Source organism: Lasioglossum baleicum, unplaced genomic scaffold (genome assembly GCF_051020765.1).
Source record: "Lasioglossum baleicum unplaced genomic scaffold, iyLasBale1 scaffold1843, whole genome shotgun sequence".
NCBI classification, from domain to species: Eukaryota; Metazoa; Arthropoda; class Insecta; order Hymenoptera; family Halictidae; genus Lasioglossum; species Lasioglossum baleicum.
The window spans coordinates 1-13,751 of record NW_027470902.1 but is presented as its reverse complement, the minus strand read 5'-3'; positions in this window follow the sequence as shown (position 1 = coordinate 13,751).

Below are 13,751 nucleotides of genomic sequence, written 5' to 3'. Positions count from 1 at the left end.
ATCGATATCTCGTAAATTATCGATCAAACAATTTCAAATTTATGCTCGTTGTCAAGGTAACAGTTCGCACTAAAAGAATTCGTTTGCAGTTTTTTGTTTTGTCCATTCAGTTCTGAGTTACACGGCGTTAAAGATGGAAGTCAACAAAGAGAAAATTCGGTACATTTTACAGTTTTTCTTTGATAAGGGCGAAAATGCAAGTCAGGCGGCTGAAAATGTGAATAGTGTTTATGGTCCCGATACTGTAACAGCTAATTACGCGCAATTTTGGATTCGTCGATTCCGTTCGGGTATTTTTGACGTTAAGGATGCCCCTCGCACAGGCAGGCCCGTCGTCGAAAATGTCGAGAAAGTCACTGAAATCATCGAAGTGGACCGGCATGTTAGTAGTCGTAGCATCGCCCAGGAGTTAAAGATCGACCACAAAACAGTTTTAAACCATTTGCACAAAGCTGGGTTTAAAAAAAAGCTTGATGTTTGGGTGCCACACCAATTAACACCAAAAAACATGATGGATCGAATTTCCATCTGCGAAGCCTTGGCCAAACGTAATGAAATCAACCCATTTCTTAAACGGATGGTGACTGGGGATGAGAAATGGGTCACATACGACAACATTATGCGTAAGCGATCGTGGTCACAGCGCGGTGAAGCAGCTCAGACGGTGGCCAAACCGGGACTAACGGCCAGGAAGGTTCTGCTTTGCGTTTGGTGGGATTGGAAAGGAATCATTTATTACGAGTTGCTTCCATATGGCCAAACATTAAATTCAGACATCTATTGTCAACAACTGGACCGTCTGAAGCGAGCAATTGACCAGAAACGGCCAGAATTGGCCAACAGAAGAGGTGTCGTGTTCCATCAGGACAACGCCAGGCCACACACTTCTATAGTGACTCGTCAGAAACTCCGGGAGCTTGGTTGGGAAGTTTTGATGCATCCACCATACAGTCCGGACCTCGCACCAAGCGATTACCATCTTTTTCTTGCATTGCAAAACTTTTTTAGTGATAAGAAATTGGCATCAATGGAAGAGTGTGAAAATCAATTGCTGGAGTTTTTCGCTAATAAGGACCAAGACTTTTATGAGAGAGGCATAATGAAGCTACCATTAAAATGGCAACAAATTATAGAACAAAATGGTGCATATTTGACCTAAATCGGACAATGCAAAACATGTTAAATAAAGTCTTGAAGTTCACGTAAAAATAATGGATTTCTTTTTCCCCAACCTATTATAACAGACTGCTTATTATTTTTTTACATTATCGCCATAACTTCGTTAGCAAACAGCGGACTAATTAGACAAACAACAGTAATATCCCACCGTGCCCTACCATAGCTCTCCATATCCAACCATGAACCACCATGACCAATGTTGCTGATCTGGATTGCGAGCACAGCGTAGCTCACAGCTTAGCATCGCGTGCCAAAGATGAGCTCATTACATTAACCCCAAATTTACGAAATAAAATCTGTTCCGAAAAATATTGAAATACATCCTTGACAAACGGTGCCAATTACCAGGTCTCACCACGTGGAGGTGGCAACGCAATGGAGACACGAACCCAAAGAAAATAGAAAAATATAATACATAACATGATACAAAACGTAGCGGAATATATAATAGAACATAAATCACAAATTAAATTTCAGTATAATTTACGATATATGAATTATAATATGTAGTACATATAAATGATACGATCACAAATTGTTACATATTTGATATTAAATAATATATATCTTTTTCAACAGAACACGCCAGCTGCTTCTTATGGCGATTTATGTCTCGCAACTGTAGTATTGTATTTTTGGTGATTGTCTTTTTTTAATGATATTTCAAACGGCGATAAAGTTCTAATTCCTGAACGCAATATATCGCATTTTGGAGTAATCAAGCAACGTAGTAAGCGTAGTGACATAAATAGGGATCGATACATTTTCAACGTTGGCTCTAATTCGCTATGGACAAGAAAGTCCAAGTCTGATCCAATGAATAAATCACAAAAGTACTTGTATATATGTATATATCATGAGTGCTAATGTACACTAGTACATTAGCACTACTAGACACTATGCAAATTACGATATTCATAAGATACATGCAGTACACACCGTGCCTCTTAGGACCATTCGTCCCAAGACATGATTGGTAACCAGAGCAATCGTAAACATGCGACTTACCGATCGTTGACCTCCTCTTCGTATCAAAGCAGCTATGAGTTGGTCATGACGTGGGCGCCCAGCGGTCCTCCTCATGGCAGCGTTTCTTCTTTTCCATCACTTTCACAGCGCACTCGCGATGTCGCGTACACGACCCTACTTACTTCAACCCATACCGAGTAAAAAAGTTGCGCTTACAATCCTTCGAACGTGTCCGATTTGGTAGTAGTGTGGTTATAATTTATTCTAACAGTTAGAAATATATTTGATGTCCACTATCCCGAGGGAAATTAAAGGCATAAGACGTATGCTTTTTATTCGTGCAGTAAAGAAATAATTACAATTAAAAATTGAATGAATTATTAAAAGTATGGTTGTAACATTAAAAACAAATGAATGAAATTAAATCTGACGTGTTAAACAGAAATAATTAAATTAAAACTATTATTATATTTCATTAATAGATAAAATAATTTAAAAATTGTTTAAAGTGTACAAGCAACTAATAAATTTTAAAAAATTATTAAATGTTATTAATAAATAATGTAATTAACAAATAGCTAAATGCGAATAAAGAATATATAAATTTACGGAAATGTTAAAAGCGAATATTATGTAAATGAATTTCAGTGATTATTAAACACGAGTAATAAATAAAATAATCAAGAAGTTGTAAAAAAAAACGAATAAGAAATAAATTAATTTAAAGGATGATTAAATGTTAGTAGTAAATAAAATATTTAAAAAGTTGTTAAAAGCGAATAATAAATAAATAAATATTAAAAATTGCTAAAATCGAGAAATAAATAATTTAGTTGAATAAATATTAAAAAGTGAAGACGGAATAATTGTAGAAAATGAATCATTGAAGAATCATTATAGCTGTATAAATTAGGTAAGTAGTTGAAGGTGGAAGGTGGAGAAACAAATTGAACGAAGTAATTAGAGACGAAAAATAATTATCTGTGTTAATTTGGGTAATTTATGTCTGGATGTACGCGCAGCAAAGTCCGAGGAAGACCAGCGTGGCCTTGCCGGGTGTGGCTAGTCGGAACCGCGGTCAACTGGGTGGGGGGCATAAACCTAAATGCCGCGAGCTTAACAGATATTTGAGAGGCTTTAGAACTGTTCACAAGAATTATTTAACAGTTCATTCATAAGTATATGCTTCTGAACATGTAGAATAACAATATAGTCAGTAACTGACATATTATATTCATTTCACGTATCAATAGATTGTAACTTACATATTTTTAAAACAACTCTCTAAAGTTAAAAAAAGGGAATAGTGGCCAAAAATGAAATTCATTAGAAGGACCGCATATATCCCATACCCATGACCATAACATCGTCAATTAAGTTAGAATTCTCGTATTCAACAAATGTCACGAATTAATTAACTTATATACATACATATTATAAGTTTAATATAAATGTTTCGTACATTTTCATTAGAACATTTATAAAATTTCTACTAAGTATGCTTAATGATGGAGTTCATAATGCTCATGTATTTAATTTTGTAAATATATCAAATAATATAGAATGAAATACAGGATAAACATAGCATTGATTGATTATTTTCTATGACGCAAGAAAGTCTCTCCTAGTATCACGAATTCGACATAGAATAGGAATACAAGCAAGAAAACAAACGGAATAATCCGAATACCGAAAATTTCGAATTGACAGTACATGAACAAGCAACGAATTACCCAAGACAGTTTCATGGCACTATCGATTTTCAAATTGTTTCAAATATACTTATGCGAATTATGTTTAATGCTGAACATCCTAAATTACAAGAAGATCCACATCAATCTGTTCTCCCAAATTTAGCGGATGAGAATTTACAACTTTATGATGACACCCAGTTAGCTCGGATCACATGCTATATAATTCGAATTTGTATCATAGCTATTGGTTACGTGTGACATAACTATGGCGATACGATTAGAAATAATATGTGAAATAATGCCGATTACCCAGGTCTTACCACGTGGAGGTGCTGCGAATGGAGACCTACCCTATCCACGTCCCATCCAAGCTCCATCCTCATGATAATTTATTAAAATTTGAAAAAAATGCCCATTCGATTTAACTTCACTACGTTCAATCTTCGAACGCTTTGCAAAGGAACGGCAAAAAGGATTGAAAAAAAAAAAATCGACGCGGATAGATAAACCAGAAAGTGAATGGCACACTTTGCCCTACCTACAATTATATTAAGCCTTTAACTAGGTACATAACCCCGTGAGACATTATTTCATTCCTCTATCAATATATTACATTTTCATTTCTATGAGATATTATGAAACTAATAAGCACAAACATGAAGAGCACCACATTTCGTTCCTGAAATAAGTGATTACCTGTTTTTGGGTATGAAAGCGTTGAACAATTGATAATTAAAAAATAAAGGAATCCTACGCGACGTGAAATAAAATGTCTCGCTATGATTTTAATTCATTTTACTAACTTTATGCTGTAATTCGTAATACTACATAGCCTGAACTATATATGAACTTAATTGCTAGTATGCATAATTACCATCATGAATATTAACCTTAATACTGCTTGGATAAAGATGTTATATTACTTAAATACTAATGTACATAGCATTGCAATATATGTCCCTGGTTCCATACAAACTCCACAGTTAAATACTAGAATATTCACATACATATATATTACTTGAACGTAAATCTTGTTTAAAATTAAAAATAATCCTAACAAATCTGAAAATCCAATTCGCTCCACCTGTCATATATCTAAAAGGTTAATCGTGTCCATACAGGAATTCAATTGTAGTAAAAAAAAAAGAGTATACTATATGCCTTCGATCCATCGGTGATCCATAAGAATACCAGAAACAAATTAGGATTAAAAGCATTCGCTACTTAATTGAGAATTTAATTCGTGCTACCTATCAAATATCTAAGAGCTTGATCCCACCTACATAAAAATCGAATTAAAATGAAGGAAGAACAAGGAAATACCATGAGACTGCTATCGATGCATAGGACATAAGTGTACCTGATACAAGTTTTGTAAACCCCACCTATATAACAACTGTAATTAACTCCTGTACATGATAATATACGTGTATAAACTCAGGAGGGGAGGGTGGCATATCCTACCAATAAGGAATATAGCCTTATTCACCCTACCCACATAAAAAATTAAATATTTCATTCGCAATCGTATCTGCAAAAAATTTTAATCAAACAGGGAGAATGGGAAAAGGGTGTGAGGTTTGTGAGATTTGTATCTCTTCTCGTCGCCTTCGTAGGTCTCACAATGCTTCCTCAATCATATCAAACTACAGAAAAATAAGTAAAATTATACGAGACGTAATTAAATACAGTAATGAGTATGATATGATTGTAAATAAATAAATGAGACTCACACGCCAGTACCTTTCAATATGTTTGCCTTCGTGTGTATTATTCCGCTTCTGGGCCCCTGATGTACTTGAATATTCGAAATTCTGTCAAATTTGGCGATACGTGCATTATAAATCTGAGACATACTTATGCACTGGATTAGTTGAAAAAAGAAAAATTGTTATATTGACAGCAGAAAGAGAACAAGTTATATTTAAAAGCAGCACTAACGATGTTAGAACAAATTTTTTCCGTGACTTGAAACTAAAATAACCTCATTTTACTGTAATTTATTTACAAAGAAAAGCAACATAGCAAGTAGGAGACAGCTACTTATCCGGACATAAAAAGAAATGTTACTTTTACGAAGATTTGAATTGCAAACACGAATCATATTACTAGCAATAATTTTAATGAAAATAAAACACGTTTAGCAAATGGATTTTGACCGATACAATGCAACTTCGGGCATTTTTGAATTAACCAACAAAAATTGAAGTAGCTTTCCGAGAAATATTAATCAAATAATAAACACACTATGTATTTCTGACTGTAAAATATGAATGATTACTGCCATCTCAAGTGAATGTATACGCTATAAAATGTCATTACTTTGCAAGCATAATTGAAAAAAGTTTAATCTTTTATGGAAATGAGGAGAGTATTGTTCACAGGCAAATATAATAATCAGCAGTGTTCTCATTAACAAACATTTCAGGAACAAAGGGTCCTGTATCACAAATAACGCGATAGTAGCCAGTAGAGCCAGGAAAATGAAAATTTTCGCCGAATAAACCCATGAACAAAGATTGAGTGAAATATTCCATGTTACGGAACGCTAATTTGTTTAATCTATAATTTAGAATATTCACGATATCAATCGCAAAGAGTGCTTCATAATATTTTGAATAAAAATGAATTTATCATTTACAAGAAATTACTGAACAAAAATATATATATACTGAAAAATAGAGAAGTGATCAGACAACTAGCGCAAATGATCATCAGGAAATATATTAATCACGCAATGCTAATACATACTACTTTATGCACTCAAATGAGAAAGTACGCGACACTAATAGCGAAGAATGCGCAGTCATGTTCAGGCTGCTGATATGTGGCTCAGGAAGAGGACTCGTTCCACCGCGCAGTGAAAGAAATTTGGGTGTTACTTATTCGCAGCACTACTTGAAGGACGCTATCATTCTTCAACGCAACGCTAACAATGAATGGTGGTAATAAAAAAATTCACGATAAAGTTGAACGCAACGCCTATTCCTGAATCGAATTTAATAAAAATTGTTCACACAATATGTATATGAAGCTGCTTTCAAAATCTCCCGATTGGCAACGATCGCAACTGTATAAACCAAATGCAAAGCAAATCAAAGTTCTATAGAATTTATTTCTATCCGATAACTCATACACAGTGGTATCAAAAGTAATCGCGGTCTTGTAATTCGCAAGGCTAAAACATACGCGAACGTTACACCATCGTACCACTAATTCAAACCGAACTCATTTGGTCACTGCACTAATTATATAGCAATGGCTGCCTCCTTCGCAGCTCTAAATAATCTCCCGTAATTTTCATCTCGTTCACAATTATAACAAAAGTCGCAAATTCTGGTCCCTTTCCAAACGCTTATTCATACCGTGATCATTTTTTCGCAACGTTTCATGCAAGAACATCAATTTGCCCTTAACAGAGTGACATATTGGTGTTCATAGCCAGTAGAAAAACTACCACCACTACTCCTACACTACCACTACCACTACTACTACCACTACCACTGCCACTACCACTACTACTACCACTACCACTGCCACTACCACTACTACTACTACTACCACCACAACTACAACTACCACTACCACTACATCTAATACCCCTACTAGAATTACCACTGCAGCCACGACTGCCACTACAACTACCACTACTACTGCTACCACTACTACTACTACCACTACCAGTACCACTACCATTACCACTACTACCACAAGAACCACTAGGATATCTACTACTGAGACGCTCTCTACAACTAATACCCCTACTACCACTACCACTACCACGTAGTGTCGAAGTCGAAAGGCATTCGACTTCTGCTGTATAACATATTCCAACACATCGGTATTGAAAGATTTATGTCATTATTTCTCTATATTAAACTAATTAACAATATTGTACTATTTATGTTAGCAGTATTTTGCATGACAATACACTAAGTATCACTAATTTTATTATTATTTCTCAAAAACGCGATGTGCAAGGAAACCTATCCTGCATTAGTAAATAAAATACACAAGAGGTATTGTTACTACACCGGAATATAATAAACAGCCGCGGTAACTATGCTCAGCAAGAAATTTTGCATATACAACCAGTCAACGGTGCCGATTTGGACCTACGATATAATTGAGTGACCGGAGGAGTCAAAATGCATGCGACTCACCGATGATGCGATGAACTATGGCTGCAACGGCTGATGAGTGCAAATAATTTGAATTATTACTCTGAGGAAAGTTACGACGACGTTAGCAAATAATCGCGATTAAGATACAGCAACATGCGAGTTACTTTAATTTCATACTTGAACATAACACGTTTAATGAATTTATTTTGGAGAATCAAATAGTCTCACATCGTTATAACAACACGTACGAATTATGCAGATTCCTATCGCGCGACCGCGATGAAGTGTCGAATCTCCATTATTCACGCTACAGCCCGTTAAACAAAGATTTTAGTTGAATAATCATTCTTCACGGAGCTGCGCTTTCTGCCCATAATATGTAGTTTATAGTACATTAGATACGCTATGTCCTCGCTCCGTCCGCGCGATTTGTCAGCGGCGAGCGCATCGCGGTTCGGCGGCTGCAATTTTTGCGCCGATTTGCCTCGATACTATTCTTCCCTTCGGCCACTTCCGGTAGCGCCATCACCACGAGATTCGGCTGCTGCAGTTCCAGCGAAATTGCTTCGTTACGTGTGATATCGCTGCTGTCGTAAATCGCTCTGAAGGTGTGCGACCCGCCATTGTTTCGCCGAAGACAAAGAGGACTTGGCCCGTCGCGATGGCCGTTCCCGACGAACTGTTCCACTCACTTTCGCTGATTAAGGCCTAAGATTGACGTTTCGACTTCGAGCACAATGCCGTCGTATGATTGCCGCGATCCCGATGTCGCCGAGTGCCATTTGTATACCGCGGGTGGATCACTTCGCGGCGAGTCGCTGCTGTTGCTCGTGCGAAAGGTAATCAAGAAGTGAAATCGAAGATAAATGGTTGAGAAATCGTTGTTTCTCTGTGAATAAAACTCTGAAAGTACAAGCGGTATCGAAATGACTAGGTTGGATCTCTCTTTATTTGGAACCATCGGATATAGGCGGCTACATTTTGCAAAGTCGATTCTTTCTCTTGTAGGAGCATCGTAATTTACACTCGTCTGTTTCAATTACGTTCATTCGATTAATTTTGTATATGCACGTCGAACTTCAGTGCAGACAACATGTGTGTAGTTCTAATGTTAATTTGATGTATATATATTTAAGCATTTTACATAGTTTGAGAATATTCAATGTATCATTAATGATACCGGTCTAGAATCTCCTCACTTGTCCAATGACCTGACCAATCGCGACGTACACCTTGTACTTTCTGTCGCAGATAATTCCGAGAGGTTCGAGGGCTCGTTTGGTTATAGTAATCATGCAGTCTCCGCTGACTCGGGCTTCACAGGGACTCGAGTGTGGGACGTTGTGATAGGCTAGTCCGGATAGGTTTGTCACTTGGGACGAGTGCGAAAATTTGATCGAGAACCGAGAAATTTCGGCGAAGTTCGAAGATGTGGAAGTAATCCAGAGACTTCTAGGATAGTCCGGAAGTCCTGCGGCACTCTCGGGATTTCAGCTTGACCGTACCAGGGAATATAGAGGACTCGCAAACACTCACAGAGTCCGGGAAGGTCTGCCTCTGTTCCGAGCCGTTCTACCTCATCGCGTGTCAATCGTTCAAAATGGTCGACTATTATCGATAGCTCATTTCTCCAGCCACCCTCACCCCCACCATCTTCCATACACCGGCTAAATGACAGGGGATGGAGTACTTCCCCATTTAACGAGCTACCTGCTTGAGAATTTATACCGCGTTAATTCATAAGAGTGGGATAATTCGGCGGGGTGGCTTCAAATGCAGATCCGCCAGATTAGTTCGCCGAAATAATTATTGCGATATCGCCAGACAGGGGCGAACACGAAGCTTCTTGCCCGCTTTTCTGGGGACACCTAGCAAAATAACATGCTGCGTCATCGACTCTGCATATCCTCGATATCCAACCCCGTTCGACATTCTCTCCCTCTTTCTCCCTACGAGCTTATCACAGAATCAGACATTCCGATAGTTGTGGCATCTGGGTCCAGCTTCCAGCCGAGATTGTATGACTTCACGTGCTTTCTTCTCCGTTTTCCTTCCTTTTATTTCCCCTTTACCACTGGGGTATATACCCGGTGCTGGTTCGAGTGGGACACCTCAATTATTTCCAATCTTACAGAAGGCATAAAAGAATGAGAGTTAAATGACCTAACGGCGTGTATCTGATGGTTGGAAAGGGGTCAATATTGTTCTTGAAATAAAGTAAAGGAACATGTTTCAGAGTTCTCATGATTGCAATTGCTTTTCACGGGTGCGAATTGTAGTCGTAATTATGCAATTGTCGGCATTAATGTGTATTGTGTTTCAGTACGTGTCACAAATCGGTAGTTCTGGCGTCAATGCGTTTCTTTTGTGACGCGATATTTAACAGAAACGAAGAAAAATGCATATCTTCAAGCGGATATGGAATATATACGCAGATAGAAATAATTCTACGTTAGCTGGAGATGTATGACTACTTTGATAATGCGTTCGAATAAAATACCGATAACAGCGTAATTATTAAAAATAAAAATATATAAATATATAAATAATAAAAATAGTTGAATTGTGGATGTACGTGGGATTCAATAGGCCGGCGGTCCTGTAGTTACGTATTTCCATGTGTTTAAAATACACAATTGGTGAAATCTTTGCGATTGCAGGAGGCGAGCTGCTCGATTTATCGCTGATAACATGAAGACACAGATATGCATCAAAAATGTAAAATTGACTCATCACCTTTTGTTCAAATTATTTGTAAAAAAGTGTACAAATTGCCAAATTTATTATTAACAACAAATTATATTTCTCCTCGCTAAATTTCCCGAGTCGCGGATTTACAATAAGAATAAGAGTATTAATCAATCATTAGCTATTAATGGCGTAGCTTATTCACGCTAACGAGAATGTAATTATTACTTGCAAAACACGCAGAGATTACTAAATTGATTATTAATAACAGACTGCAGGAGACGCGAATTCATAGCGAATATGAAAGAATTAATAATTTATCCACTATTACAACGAAAAAGTAGTAATCGGTTTTCGACGTATCGATGGATATATAGGGAACGTCGCGACGCGGTACGGGTCATTTGACGGTTCGACCTCCGTGGGATAACATCTAAATTTTCTTTGTCTGCGGGTGGTTAGGTGTCCGAAGCAAGGTTGTGAGTGCCTACGCCACTTTCGTACAACTCCTTAAACAATTTATTTAACATTTTTTTCTCTTGACGTCCAATTTTCTCGTTTTCAGCGACTAATTATATTGCCGTTCTCCAGCTTCCATTCGGTCGATTATATTCATCCTCACTTGAGAATTCAATTATCTCGAAGAATATTAGCAACTGTCCCCGAACAAATTGCACGTAATCTCGTTACGATCCCAAAATCCGCGGACCCTATACTCGCGTTCCATGTTGGACTTCCGACGTATTTCAAAATCCTACTTCCTTCTCTCGCATTCCAACATTTAATTGCAGTTGCTGATTTTTCATGCTCTTGGCCAACTCCAAATGATAGAGCTCGCCACCTTATACCACCTGTTAACCACGAGGGATTTCAGAATGGAATTTTTCCATCGAAATCGAGCGCTGAAATAGGGTGGAAACATCCGTCGGATGATTTCTCCAAACGGGCTAGCCGCGGAGAAATTTGCCCGTGAAAATATCGACAACGAAAGAAGCGATTATTATACATCCAATAAGCACGTTCGCCGGAATTTTTCGTAGAGCCAAGTAAGCGAAAGGTATTTGTCGATTTTCGGTATCGGGGCGTTTGAATACAATCGAATCGGTTGCATGTGCGGGCAAATCAGGGGCACATCGAACGTCAGGCGGGGGGATATATTGACGGGGCGAAATTTCTAAACGAATGGAATTTGACACGGCGGACTGTTTCGCTTAATGCCTGTTCTGGTATTCGGTAGTCGATATAGCAGCGTCATTTTTCTGCTCGGCGTTTATTTCTACGCTATAACCGTAGATAATTCGATTCCGCGTATTTGGTTTCATCGCTGCCGCGATCGAGAGCAAAATTACATCGGGTCGCGAATAAAATTAGACCGCGTTCAGTGCGTGATACTGACGGCTCGTTCTCTGCCCAAATTATATTTCCCGACTTGCGGATCCACCGAATTTCCAGCAGTTCCCGCTCTATCGTCCCTCGCGGATGAGTCGCTGTTACCTCCATGTTCCCCTCGGCCGTGTTTCATTACCGGCGGCTATCTTTTTACACAACCACTACGCGTTTCCGACACACCGAGCTGCTGCAAACAATTTTTTCTCGGATATAGCATAGAAATAAGTCAACCAGGTCTGTACGAACAGACGTTGTCTGGAAATAAATTGTGGCGATTGCCAATAGAAATCAAATATGACGATAGGAATAATCTACCTTCATCCTTCTCATTTTCTACTCTCGATGTACGATCCTTATATATGGTTGTTTATCGATAGAACTACGAAGAGAATGCGAATCTTCGGATAGGAATTGTTCCACAAAAAGCTGGATGGTTCGCTCTTATTTTAAAAGCCAGGGAAATGAATCCGGAACTTAGCAATGCCTATTCGGAGTTACGAATAATCGAAACTGTTCATGTTTCTATATGCACATTTAGGTTTCGTATATGTGTATCACGGTAATGTTGGAGTATTGAAAAACGAGGGGCAATATCGTGACAAAAGGAAGTTAAAGCCAAAGGGGGAAACTCGAACACCTTGCCATCCGGAATGATCTATCTAGGCCAGTACAAAATACGCAACAGCAAGCAGGGCATCGTATGCAGGACACGAGATAGGGCAGAGTAAGTGTGTCCCGCATCACAGGAACACATCTGCACGTTAGATCAAACAAAAGCCTTCAACCGCGGGAGCATTTTCTAATGATATATTCCGGTACGCCATGAGCACTAGTTCCGAACACACATCATGCCAGTCGATATTCGAGAGATAAACACTCGCGATCGGTGCAGTGGGTATTGTGTCATGTCGCTAGGATTGCATGCCGAATCCTCGTCGTACATCCATTTACGGTCGCGGACGATTTTTCGCTCGATAGATATATCCTATCGTCCCCCCCGCCCCTGGCCAGGGCCAACCGACGCACTGGCGATTTATTACAACACGCAACGCGGCAAATATTACTGTGCGGGCCCGTTTTAGCCTCCAGGAGCCGCCAAAATTACACGGTAACTTAATTCGCGCCGATTCCTTAGCGCGTTACATTCCACTCGATAAATCACGTTTAATCGCTCCCTACTTGCGCCATCGAGTGCCATTTAATTAATGTTATTGCGAATAATTAAGATGGAGAGTTCGTTTGGCATCCTGACCGGTGGCTGGAAATTGGAATCTCGAGCGAGCCATCGTTAGAGTACTATTTGCTCAATTTAACTTCGCGTCAAACGTCGAAATATGTACATTTCACCTCGCTCGTGCGATCAAATAATGCGCGCTAATAGTTTCTCCTTGAACAATGGCGGAAATTGACTTATGAATATTCCGCACCATTCTCCGATACAAATGACGGAATGGTAAGCTGAATCAACGACGCATCGACGATTTAATGGATAGTATTGAAAAACTCGTATCCCTGGAATTGGCTGTAAACGACAGCTCCATTACATATGTTTATACATACTTACGTCAGGGAATAAAACATTCTATCATCACTCAGTCAAGGAGTAACAGCGAAATGGTGGGAAATGTATCAAAATATGAGAATCTCAACAGAATGAGGAGAACAGCAGAAAAGTTATATAGACCGGAAGATGGATGATAATAAATTG